Source organism: Cyprinodon tularosa, unplaced genomic scaffold (genome assembly GCF_016077235.1).
Source record: "Cyprinodon tularosa strain WSP-4 unplaced genomic scaffold, ASM1607723v1 ctg377, whole genome shotgun sequence".
Lineage (NCBI taxonomy): Eukaryota > Metazoa > Chordata > Actinopteri > Cyprinodontiformes > Cyprinodontidae > Cyprinodon > Cyprinodon tularosa.
In genome coordinates, this window is record NW_024039093.1 from 762,147 (window position 1) to 774,222 (window position 12,076).

Here is a 12,076-nt window from a genome sequence, read left to right on the forward strand (position 1 = left end):
AGAAAAAGAAGAATCCTTGTTTGCGCATGTGCCCTGAGTGATTTGCCCACGACGGTCGGAAGACGATCGAAAGATTCTCGCACCACTGGAAAATCGCCCCGAAAATCGCAGTGTACGCCCGGCTTTACAGTGTGCGATATTTTGCCTTTTTCGGGCGGACTTTCCAGTCATGCAAGAATTTTTTTATCAATTTTGATCATCATTAAGTGGAGATTGCAGCCCGCAAACAGTTACTGGGACTTAATCCCCTGTTCAATCTCCTGGACATTTAAGGTAATGATCAGAAGTGGGAATGCTATTTTTTTTAAGTAACTAGTTACAGTTACTAGTTACCTCTCCCGAAAAAACAAAACAAAAAAACATCTGTCTTAGTAATTAGGTTACTGCATAAAGTAGCTAGCTACCAGGGAAATTATCTACATGATTAATTGGAATAACTTCCCTGCTATCAGTTCCTTAAATATAAATGGAATTCAATTTTAATGTAAGATTAAAAATGAATTAATTGAATAATTGAAATCTTTGAAAACATTGTATTCTGTACTGTGACGGAACTAATGTGTTGCAATATGTTCTTCTGGATCCGATTATAGTTTGTTAATTTTTTATCTAAAGCAATCCAGTAAAAGATATTTAACAAAAATGAAATATACTTTGCTGTACTGGGCTATTCCAAGGCTAATTACGCTATTCCAAAAATAAACAGAGAGTAAAGAGCAGCATCATAGACTAAGCCAGCCGGCTGTCAGTTAGTGGTGCTGGTGGTGAGATGATGTGAGGAGCATCTATAGATAACAGCTGCGTCTAACCATAGTGGATAAAGTCTTTGGTCCCGGATCTAATGAGCGAATCACAGGAACTTTTAGCCTTTGACTTTAGCGAGCGCTTTTCTTTAGGAACGCTGTCATTCAGTCAGTGGCTCTGCTGCAGCGTTTCTCCTCAGGGGAAAAACCCGCCCACATTACTCTCCTCAGCCATTTGGCATCATGTATGCCTAGATCTCAGTGCTCCGCTCGTCCCTGTGGCAAAGATCTCTCTCCCCCCAGTATATCTGGGTCAAAGTCATTCCGAAAAAGTAAAAAAACAATCCATTGGACTTTGTTTCCAAGTTTGAAGGCGCTTTGCTCCCCATTTGGGAAGCTTTTCAAATCAAAATGTCAGGAATAAATTTCAGTTCAAGGTTTTATACAGCAGCCCAACAAAGCCTTGTTTTTGCTTACAAAACATGCAAATTGAGACGGACGAACGGGTCCACCCCTTTGGAACGGCAATGCTGCATAACTGTCTATGTCTCTGAAAAAGCTTCCTGGATGCGAAGCAAAATGTCTTCAAACTTGGAAACAAAGTCCAGTGGATTGTTTTTTTAAACATTTTAGGGAGTGACGCTGCATCATTATTATGTAACACCGTTGATTCCAAATCTCATAATATTAATACCTGAGACTCTTCTTAAAGGTGAATACTTACGTTACCAAAGAGAGCAAACTCTAGTGGATTAAGCAAAAATAAGGCTACATACTCCATGCATTCATCTTGACTGGAATTGTTTAAGCCTAAATAGAACCCAAGCATCAGGTTAGCGGACATAAACAGCCGCGGCGCCATCTACTGGCAGTTCATCTGAATTACCAGAAAGCCGGATGGTGGCCAATGATGCAGCTACTAAATAAGGCCCACTCATGTGCCATTTTGTACTCTCTTACTGTGCAGTAACATATGCCTGCTATTGTGTAGCCCGTGTAATTTTTTTAACTAATTTATAAGGTCAGTACATCTCTGCAGTACAAGTGCAATAATCCAAGTCAACTACTTTGTAGTCCGTATATACATCCATCCATTTTCCGTCACACTTATCTCTAGCGGGGTTGTGAGGGGTGTTGGTGCCTATCTCCACCCTGGACAGGTCGCCAGTCAATCGCAGGGCAACACAGAGACAAACAGGACAGTTAACCTAACAGTCATGTCTTTGGACTGTGGGAGGAAGCCAGAGTACCCGAAGAGAACCAATGCAGGCACGGGGAGACATGCAAACAAAGAAAGACTGGGAATTGACCAGGAACCTTCTTGCTGCAAGGCAGCAGTGCCACCCACTGTTTCCACTAAGCAGCCCGTAGTCTGTAAAATGTTCACTTATTTATATGGTCACCACATTTCTACAGGACATTATGACATTTTAATGCTTTTTTGTACTATATACACTCTTTTTATATTGTCTGTTGTATTTTTCTCTTTAATGGCATCTTGCTTTAACTCTTTTGTACTCTATATAAGCTACTGGACCCAGGGATAAATAAAGTTGAGTCTAAGCCTAAGTCCAAGTCTAATCGAACGGACTGTGCTGTAATGCCTCATAGAAATTAGACCTCTCTGTTGGAGACCAATCTGACTCACTTCTAATTAAAGTTCCAGAGAGTCTCCCCCTGCCTGTTTCAAGGAGTAGTAGTACTATCGCAGTAACTGTTAGTGCAGTGAGGTATAATCAGTCACTCTCCTTGAGCCTTTTTACACTCTTTTCACACTTTTCCCTTTTTTTTAATTATACTGTTAGTTCCCACGCTCAATCACCTCAATTTTTTCGGCTTATTGACCATTTGTACACATGCACAGTGATGTATTCCCGTTACACGATGTTGCTATGGTAAATATGCACAGAGAGGCTATATGTAATAAGAAATTAGGCAATAAGCTGCCTCTTTTGTCCGGCATCCATTGTTGCAGGACTCTACTCCTGAAAAGTACTTTCTTGCATGGATCTGCATGCTAGCTGCAGCTCTATTCCCTTGTGAGTTGTAGATAAGTACATTACTGCCACCTCAATCGGTCTTTGTCAGCCACGTGACTGACACGCCCCCTAGCGCCATTTTTGTGGTGAGCGGAAGAAAAACAAAACAGCAGAAAACAAGAGGAGAGCGCTGTAAGCCAGCAGCGAGGATTATCAGTTAAATGGAAAAGAACAAGAAAACTGAACGGATACCCTACCCAGACAAACTTTCTAAAGCTGCTAGGGAACGATATTATATATTATTATTACAGTGACAAGGCAGATGTTGTGGGCAGTTGCACAGATAGCTGCAGTTATTAGAGTAGTTTGTGCTGCTCATCAGACTGAACGGAAAAACTTGTCAGAATTTTTGCACATTGATAAGTTGCACACTGTATTTGCTGTTCACTTTACCCAGGCCTGTTTTCACTGGGATCTGCAGTCTTCTTCACAGATATCACCTGTTAGGTCATATCTCTACGGAAGACCACAGTGAAAACAAGTCCAGGGAAAATGAAAATCGTCTAATTTAATCTAAAGAGCAATCTGCTATATACAAGGGAGGAAGACAAAGTAAAACATTTGAAGCTTTGCACTGTTCTGCATTATTTATGTATTTGAGATTTTGTATTGCATTTTCATAAATTCTCTGCTTGATTGAAAAGATAATAACAACGCTTGTTTCAAATTTCAAACTCCACTCTTTATTGTACACACATTTTTACAACTTCAGAAACATTGTTAATATTTGAAGTGATGGTGAAACTTATATTTGTTTTGCTGTTATTTTTCAAAAGTAACTTTAAAAAAAGCAAAATTCTATTTGTGTGAAAAGAAGAATAAAAAAAGAAGAAGAAAGTTGAAACAGTACTTGATCTGGCATTCATTTATTAGCTGGTTTCTCTGTGAAAATTTCAAAACAGTCACTAATCACTGTGACTCTATGTCCAAAGGCCTCCACAAACGGATGAGGCATAATTTTGTGCAAGGTGTCTCTATCTGGCCACACAATTGCACGCTTTAGATTTGCATATAAAAATGACACCATTTCATTGAATGTTCTGTACACTGTCTTTGGTGAAACACAGAAGAGATAAGCAAGGTGTTGTGAGGGCAGATCCAATCTCAGACGCATGAAGGTTAACAGAAGCATTTGAAATGGACTGAGAATTTTGTTTTGAGCAGACATGAGAGGCAGCATAAAATGAAACAAAGCCATAAAGGTCACCAAGTTTGGTAGACCCGTATAGTACTGGACTTTTTCATTAGTGTCTCCAAAGAAGCAATCAGAGATCCGCAGCTCATCAAGTTCACGCCGCAGCTCTCTGTTTTCTTCCAAAAGATGGTTCATCTCTGCACACCTGAGCACACACAGGTTACATTCTGTCTGTCCTTCCTGACGACCACCTTCTGTGTCATCCTTGGTGTTTGGCCGGCCAACGTTTTCAGCAGCCTTCTGCGTGTCAGTCTGTTGCTGGTTAGGGTTCTCTGTCGCCTCTTGTGTTACTTCATCCTGTTGCTCAAGGATTTCATCAGCCCGATGGAGCCCCGTTTCAGTTGCTTGCAGGGCATTCTTTTTCAGCTGTTCCCGATAACCACGTCTTAAAGAGCGTTCTGTGTCTGTTGGTTTGATGTCAGTGTGGCCCAGATGCAGGGATGGAGCCCAGTCTGGGTCAGTCTCCATCATCTCATATGCGGGTTGACCTGCAAAGTAGATGAAAGGTTGAGTGTTTTACACATCTATTCAAAACACCATAGAAAGCACCTTAATAACAGAGATCATTAGATTAGATGTGTAATAAATTAAGATAACCTTATGTGTCCCACAGTGGGGAAATTTGCTATACCGAAACAGCACAAGTACATCGGACTAGTAAGGCCAGAGGTAAATAAATAAACTGAAAAGCTTACAGACGAACAAAGGATTATAATATACTTAAGTAGATTGCACAGGATAAATAAATACAGTGAGTTGGCTGACGAGTGGGTATGTACAGTGTTTTTATATGTACAGTGTATTTACATATATTTATTCATTTAAAAAAAAATTGTATTGCAGATTGTGTAAATGATTATATACAGAGAATGCATTATTTATTAAATTTTAGCGGTCTAAAAAAGAAATAAACAAAACAAACATCACTTTCCGCTTCTCTTCCACAGCATGTTTCAGTAGGTTTACATGAACTCCTGCAACTTTATAAGCAAACCATTTCAGCGTGTTGATTTCTATTAGTGTATATTTATAAGGACTTACCTTTGTGAAAATGCCGAGAGCAAACACGAGCATGAGGAGATATTTTATGAAACGTGATGTCTTTCCTTCTTACAGCAGCGACCCATGCAGCCCGACGCCTCTTTGTTAAGTCCTCTGTCTGCGGTCCGTATTTTTTTTTCCAAGTGGGGAATACGAAAAACCGTAAGGCCCCATCTGCTGTTTTCTGTTTAGAATTTCTGTTGCATCCTTTGACGCAGCACCAGTGTCCCATTATTTCCAACGGAAGCAACTAGAACACCTCTACTCTCTGTTAGTTTTCTGTTGTTAGTTGCTGCTGTCTCTTCACCACAGAAATGGCGCTAACTACCCTAAATGCATTGCGCTTTTGCGGAAGTGACGCACACTGTCAAAGACCGATGGCTGGAGTGGGAAACTCTTTACTGGCAACATGACCAAAAACCGAATGCCCTTTCATTTTAGAAATGGCTTCTTTTTTATTGTACTTGACTTTTGAAAAAGAATGCACATTAAGCTTTTATTTATATTTTTTTCTTCCTCTGATTAATATGATCCTTCAAAAAATGTCACAAAATGTGGGAAAGTTCAAGGGGCGTTATTACTTTAAAATATTTAAGTATTATATTTAGAACGCAACAGTTTGACTGTCCTCGGGAGCTGCTGATAACAAACGGCTGTAAAATAAATTTTTTGCTTGTAAAACGGCGTGGCTTCTGCCTGGAGGAAGGGTAATTTTTGGGTAAAAACTTTTACTAATAGGATGCAATTTTCTTAATTGTTCTTGGTCTTTGGAGGACCCAATGTTGTTCCTTCATTCCTTTAGAGCCAGATAGATTCCGCATGGAGAGCATCCTAAGAAAGATAACCTTATTCTAGACTATGATTGGTCATGATTATCCATTTTGGCATTGCTTTGAAGTAGTGGCATCCAACAAGGTTCCTTTCAGCAAGCAGTAACTTTCATCTATTTGTTTTTGGTTAAAACCATCCACAAAACATTTTCCAAGCTTTCTACTACACAAAGGTGCTATTTATCAGATTTTTCTTAATGCCATGTGACTTTCTTTCCAGTGTAGATCTGAAATTAGATCTGATTCCAAACATTTATTATAGTCTGGCAACTTTCGTGTACAAAATGGCATTATTCACACCCTTTGAATTAGTGTTGCTGACTCATTGTCTGATAGCCATTCATCTGAGCAGCGACTCCTCTCCTATGAAGAGATGACACGCCACTTTAGATTTTTCTCTGTCCTGACAATGAAGGCGCCTTTGTGTCCCTATTTGCGCATCAGGCTAAGGGGATTTCTAGGCTGCCACCTGATTCACATTGCTGTAATTGAGTTGTGGCCATAAGCACCACTGTGCCTGCCTAGGCCCTAGGTAATTTACACACCACAAAAGCACTTCTTTACTCCACTTTTCACATGATGTCTGAGGCACAAAGTAGCAAAGGAAAGAGTGCAATCTATCGGAAAAAGGGTGGGGAGATTACAGAGACTACGAGAGAGGAAAAAGAGTGTAAGAGTTTTCATGTAGCGAGGCAGGTCTGTGCCAGGAAGGCTTGGGAGTTTTGGAGTCTGCAGCACGTGGATAAGGCCCACAAAGCTCTGGGTTTCAAATATCTCTCTCTCTCTCTGTCTCTCATTCCGCAGAGTGTAGGAGTTGCTATCATTCAAAGGGACGTTTCTTTGGCAAAAGACGAGGAGACTGGCGTTTTTGGGGTAAGTGGGAATTTGTTGTTTTTGGCTGCAGGTTAATTGGACTTTCACCACTTGTGTCTTTGGGCATCGCTCCATCTTGTGTCACATGCCACACTGGAATTGTGGTCACAAGGCTAAACGGGTAGCTGACGATGGACTTTGTCCCGTGTCTCTTCTTCTGCTTTTTTCTGGGTTTAGAGTATAGGTCAGATCTGTGGAGTCACTTCAATACCATCATGCAGGAAAAGTATGTCCTGCCTGTTATGTTGGTGAGATTGAGGCAAAACACTTTTCTTTTTTGGTATCTGAAATGAGGCTAGCAGTCCAAACATACTGCTGTTTGCCATTAGGGGCTGGTTTGTAGAACATGAGCTATTTCTCACTGAAGACAGATTTCTGGGCTGATATTGGTTATAAGAGCTTGTGGCAGCAGTGAAAACATTTGCTATTCATTTTGATCTCATGCCTTCAGTGTCCCTCAGCTAGTCAAAGCAGCATGTTTGTCCATTCCTTTTTTTTTTTGAGTTTCTGTTTTTTCAGCAGATTGTGACGTTGGTTTCTGTGTGGCTTTTTTGACTAATGCCCGCCCTCATACCAGCCTGGAAGCCATAGTAAAAGCGTTGGTATGTGTTTCTACATGTATATGGCAGCCATTGCAGACCTCCAGCCCTTTCGCTGGATGCCCAAACCACACCCACAGAAGATGTTCAAGTGTCATAAGCGGGGATGTCAAGTGGTTTGGCAGACATTCCCCTATTGGCATCCATCGTGGCTGAGTAACAGCTGTCTCTTTTTATTTTATTTACAGCTCTAATTCTTTTTAAACTACAAAACATATAGTGATTTGCAAGAGTATTTATACCCCTAAAACCTTTCTGATATTTAGAATTTTACATCCCCAAATTTTGTGTGATTAATGGACATAAAGTAGCAAGGAAGTATAAAAAGGAAACACTTTTTTCAGCTCTTGTTTTTTGTAGCAATTGCTAGAAAGATATTTTGTTGCAACATTACGTTTCATGTCTTTTTATTATGAATCTACCAGATTAAAACATCTCTTCCATTAAATTAAATAAGCTCAGTCAGGTTGACTGGAAAGCGTCCATGAAAATCACTTTTTCCATGGATTCTTGTTTGGCTTTAGTTCTGGACTTTGACTAGGCCATTGAAATAAATGAAATCATCTGAATCTGAAGCCTTCCATTACTGAGCTGACTAATGTTTGGGGTTGAAGATAAACTGGCATTAGAGTTTTTTCTCGTATTTCTATCAGCCAATGTGTGCATTTTAATAAATGTTTCTTTCTTGTTTAATTTGATCGTTGAGTAACCTTCGTCATGATTGTGTCATTTCAATGATGTAAATAAGAGAGGAGAAAGTGCTACGAGCTTTAATAATCGGAGCCAAACAATCGGCAGCCCATGTTGGGGTTCGGTTAGAATGAGGTCAGAATAATTGACATTGGTAACAAAAAAAAAGCCTTTACAATGCAAAAAATGGAAATCTAACTAAGCCATTTTGTTCTTAAAATAAGTGCATTTGTCCTTGAATTGAGGAGGTAAGTGAGACGCTTTGCCAATGAAACAATTTACATTTAAAATAAGAAAAAGACAATTGCATTGTCTTATTTCAAGTACATATTTGTTTAATAATCTTATGTGTCTTAAGTGCAGAAATCATCTTATTTATCTACTTTAATTAAGGGTAAATAAACTTAATTTAAGCAATTTTTACTTATTTGTAGATAGTTTTTGCAGTATATTGGTTAATCTCTGGAACTAAAGCTCATTCTTGCAGACTCCTGGAGGTTTTTATCTTACTCCACCCGGGTCTAGCTCCTTCCGTCGTGTCCATCCTCCTTATACGATTACATTCAGGTGTTTCAGCTAATTACATTGAAACATAGAGCTAAAAAAGACATGCTTTGGACAGCCTGTACCTCTGTGTTAGAAAGTTCAAAGGTCAGCCTTAAATCCAACTTGAACCTTGCTGCTCATAGAGGCGCTCCATCCAGTCTAACTGAGCAATAAGGTAAAAAGCAAGTACAGGTGCTGGTCATAAAATTAGAATATCATGAAAAAGTAGATTGATTTCAGTAATTCCATTTAAAAAGTGAAACTTGTATATTATATTCATACATTACATACAAACTCATATATTTCAGATGTTTATTTTGTTTAATTTTGATGATTACAAATGACAACAAATGAAAATCTCAAATTCATCATATCAGAAAATTAGAATATTGTGAAAAGGTTCAAAATTGATGGCCCCTGGTGCCACACTCTAATCAGCTAATTAACTCAAACCACCTGCAAAAGCCTTTAAATGGTCTTTCAGTCTAGTTCTATAGGCTACACAATCATGGGGAAGACTGCTGACTTGACAGTTGTCCAAAAGACGACCATCGACACCTTGCACAAGGAGGGCAAGACACAAAAGGTCATCGCTAAAGAGGCTGGCTGTTCACAGAGCTCAGTGTCCAAGCACATTAATAGAGAGGCGAAGGGAAGGAAAAGATGTGGTCGAAAAAAGTGTACAAGCAAGAGAGATAACCGCACCCTGGAGAGGATTGTGAAACAAAACCCCTTCAAAAATGTGGGGGAGATTCACAAAGAGTGGACTGCAGCTGGAGTGAGTGCTTCAAGAACCACCACACACAGACGTATGAAAGACATGGGTTTCTGCTGTCGCATTCCTTGTGTCAAGCCACTCTTGAACCACAGACAGCGTCAGAAGCGTCTTGCCTGGGCTAAAGAGAAACAGGACTGGACTGCTGGTGAGTGGTCCAAAGTCATGTTCTCTGATGAAAGTAAATTTTGCATTTCCTTTGGAAATCAAGGTCCCAGAGTCTGGAGGAAAAGAAGAGAGGCACTTCATCCACGTTGCTTGAAGTCCAGTGTAAAGTTTCCACAGTCAGTGATGGTTTGGGGTGCCATGTCATCTGCTGGTGTTGGTCCATTGTGTTTTCTGAGGTCCAGGGTCAACGCAGCCACATACCAGGAAGTTTTAGAGCACTTCATGCTTCCTGCAGCTGACCAACTTTTTGGAGATGCAGATTTCATTTTCCAACAGGACTTGGCACCTGCACACAGTGCCAAAGCTACCAGTACCTGGTTGAAGGACCATGGTATCCCTGTTCTTAATTGGCCAGCAAACTCTCCTGACCTTAACCCCATAGAAAATCTATGGGGTATTGTGAAGAAGAAGATGCAATACACCAGACCCAACAATTCAGAAGAGCTAAAAGCCACTATTAGAGCAACCTGGGCTATCATAACACCTGAGCAGTGCCACAGACTGATCGACTCCATGCCACGCCGCATTGCTGCAGTAATACAGGCCAAAGGAGGCCCAACTAAATACTGAGTGCTGTACATGCTCATACTTTTCATGTTCATACTTTTCAGTTGGCCAACATTTCTATAAATCCTTTGTTTTTATTGGTCTTCAGTAATATTCTAATTTTCTGATATGATGAATTTGAGATTTTCATTTGTTGTCATTTGTAATCATCAAAATTAAACAAAATAAACGTCTGAAATATACACTATATTGCCAAAAGTATTTGCTCACCTGCCTTGACTCACATATGAGCTTAAGTGACATCCCGTTCCTAATCCATAGGGTTCAATATGACGTCGGTCCACCCTTTGCAGCTAGAACAGCTTCAACTCTTCTGGGAAGGCTGTCCACAAGGTTTAGGAGTGTGTTTATGGGAATTTTTGACCATTCTTCCAGAAGCGCATTTGTGAGGTCGCACACTGATGTTGGACGAGAAGGCCTGGCTCTCAGTCTCCGCTCTAATTCATCCCAAAGGTGTTCTATCGGGTTGAGGTCAGGACTCTGTGCAGGCCAGTCAAGTTCATCCACACCAGACTCTGTCATCCATGTCTTTATGGACCTTGCTTTGTGCACTGGTGCACAGTCATGTTGGAAGAGGAAGGGGCCAGCTCCAAACTGTTCCCACAAAGTTGGGAGCATGGAATTGTCCAAAATGTCTTGGTATGCTGAAGCATTCAGAGTTCCTTTCACTGGAACTAAGGGGCCAAGCCCAGCTCCTGAAAAACAACCCCACACCATAATCCCCCCTCCACCAAACTTTACACTTGGCACAATGCAGTCAGACAAGTACCGTTCTCCTGGCAACCGCCAAACCCAGACCCGTCCATCAGATTGCCAGATGGAGAAGCGCGATTCGTCACTCCAGAGAACGCGTCTCCACTGCTCTAGAGTCCAGTGGCGGCGTGCTTTACACCACCGCATCCGACGCTTTGCATTGCACTTGGTGATGTATGGCTTGGATGCAGCTGCTCGACCATGGAAACCCATTCCATGAAGCTCTCTGCGCACTGTTCTTGAGCTAATCTGAAGGCCACATGAAGTTTGGAGGTCTGTAGTGATTGACTCTGCAGAAAGTTGGCGACCTCTTCGCACTATGCGCGTCAGCATCCGCTGACCCCGCTCCGTCAGTTTACGTGGCCTACCACTTCGTGGCTGAGTTGCTGTCGTTCCCAAACACTTCCATTTTCTTATAATACAGCTGACAGTTGACTGTGGAATATTTAGGAGCGAGGAAATTTCACGACTGGATTTGTTGCACAGGTGGCATCCTATCACAGTTCCACGCTGGAATTCACTGAGCTCCTGAGAGCGACCCATTCTTTCACAAATGTTTGTAAAAACAGTCTGCATGCCTAGGTGCTTGAATTTATACACCTGTGGCCATGGAAGTGATTGGAACACCTGATTCCAATAATTTGGATGGGTGAGCAAATACTTTTGGCAATATAGTGTATGAGTTTGTATGTAATGTATGAATATAATATACAAGTTTCACTTTTTAAATGGAATTACTGAAATCAATCTACTTTTTCATGATATTCTAATTTTATGACCAGCACCTGTAGATGTGCTTTTTGAGGGATGCCTGAAAAGACTTGCAGCTAAATTGCACTGAAAGGAGAATCAGCAAAGTATTGATTCAGGGCAGCTGGATAGAAATGTGAAAATGTTTCCCAGAAAAATCCAGATAATTATGGTACCCAGAAGCAAAACGTGAACAGGTTTAACCCTTTATAGGTCACTCAGTGAAATAATTTGAAAATCAAAATTTCAAGCCAATAGTGGAATCCAGGACAAGACATTATTACCTTTGTAACATTAAAAACATCTGGATATTTTCATGGCAAAAATGAATTTCATTGTTATGATAAAAAATGCCAACTTGCCCGAATATATTAAGAAAAATAACAAAAGTGCTTCTATAAGAAATTCATGAAAAACACCCTGAGAGTCAAAGAAACCTTAGAGGCATTAATGCTGATACTAAAATTTACATTTTTTTGTTTATAAACCTAAATATAATTAACTAGG

General features: G+C 40.4%; 1 protein-coding gene across 2 annotated transcripts in view; it reads left to right on the forward strand.

Moving 5' to 3' along the window:
* The window catches only part of raraa (retinoic acid receptor, alpha a), a 293,848-nt gene that overhangs the window by 49,719 nt on the left and 232,053 nt on the right, over nucleotides 1–12,076 (forward strand). The window contains exon 2 of one of the 2 annotated variants that reach the window (XM_038296756.1): nucleotides 6,653–6,721. The exons of the other annotated variant lie outside the window; for it this stretch is intronic. The gene's annotated coding sequence lies outside the window, so the exon portion shown is untranslated. The remainder of the gene's footprint in view (nucleotides 1–6,652; nucleotides 6,722–12,076) is intronic. 2 annotated transcript variants of the gene reach the window in all.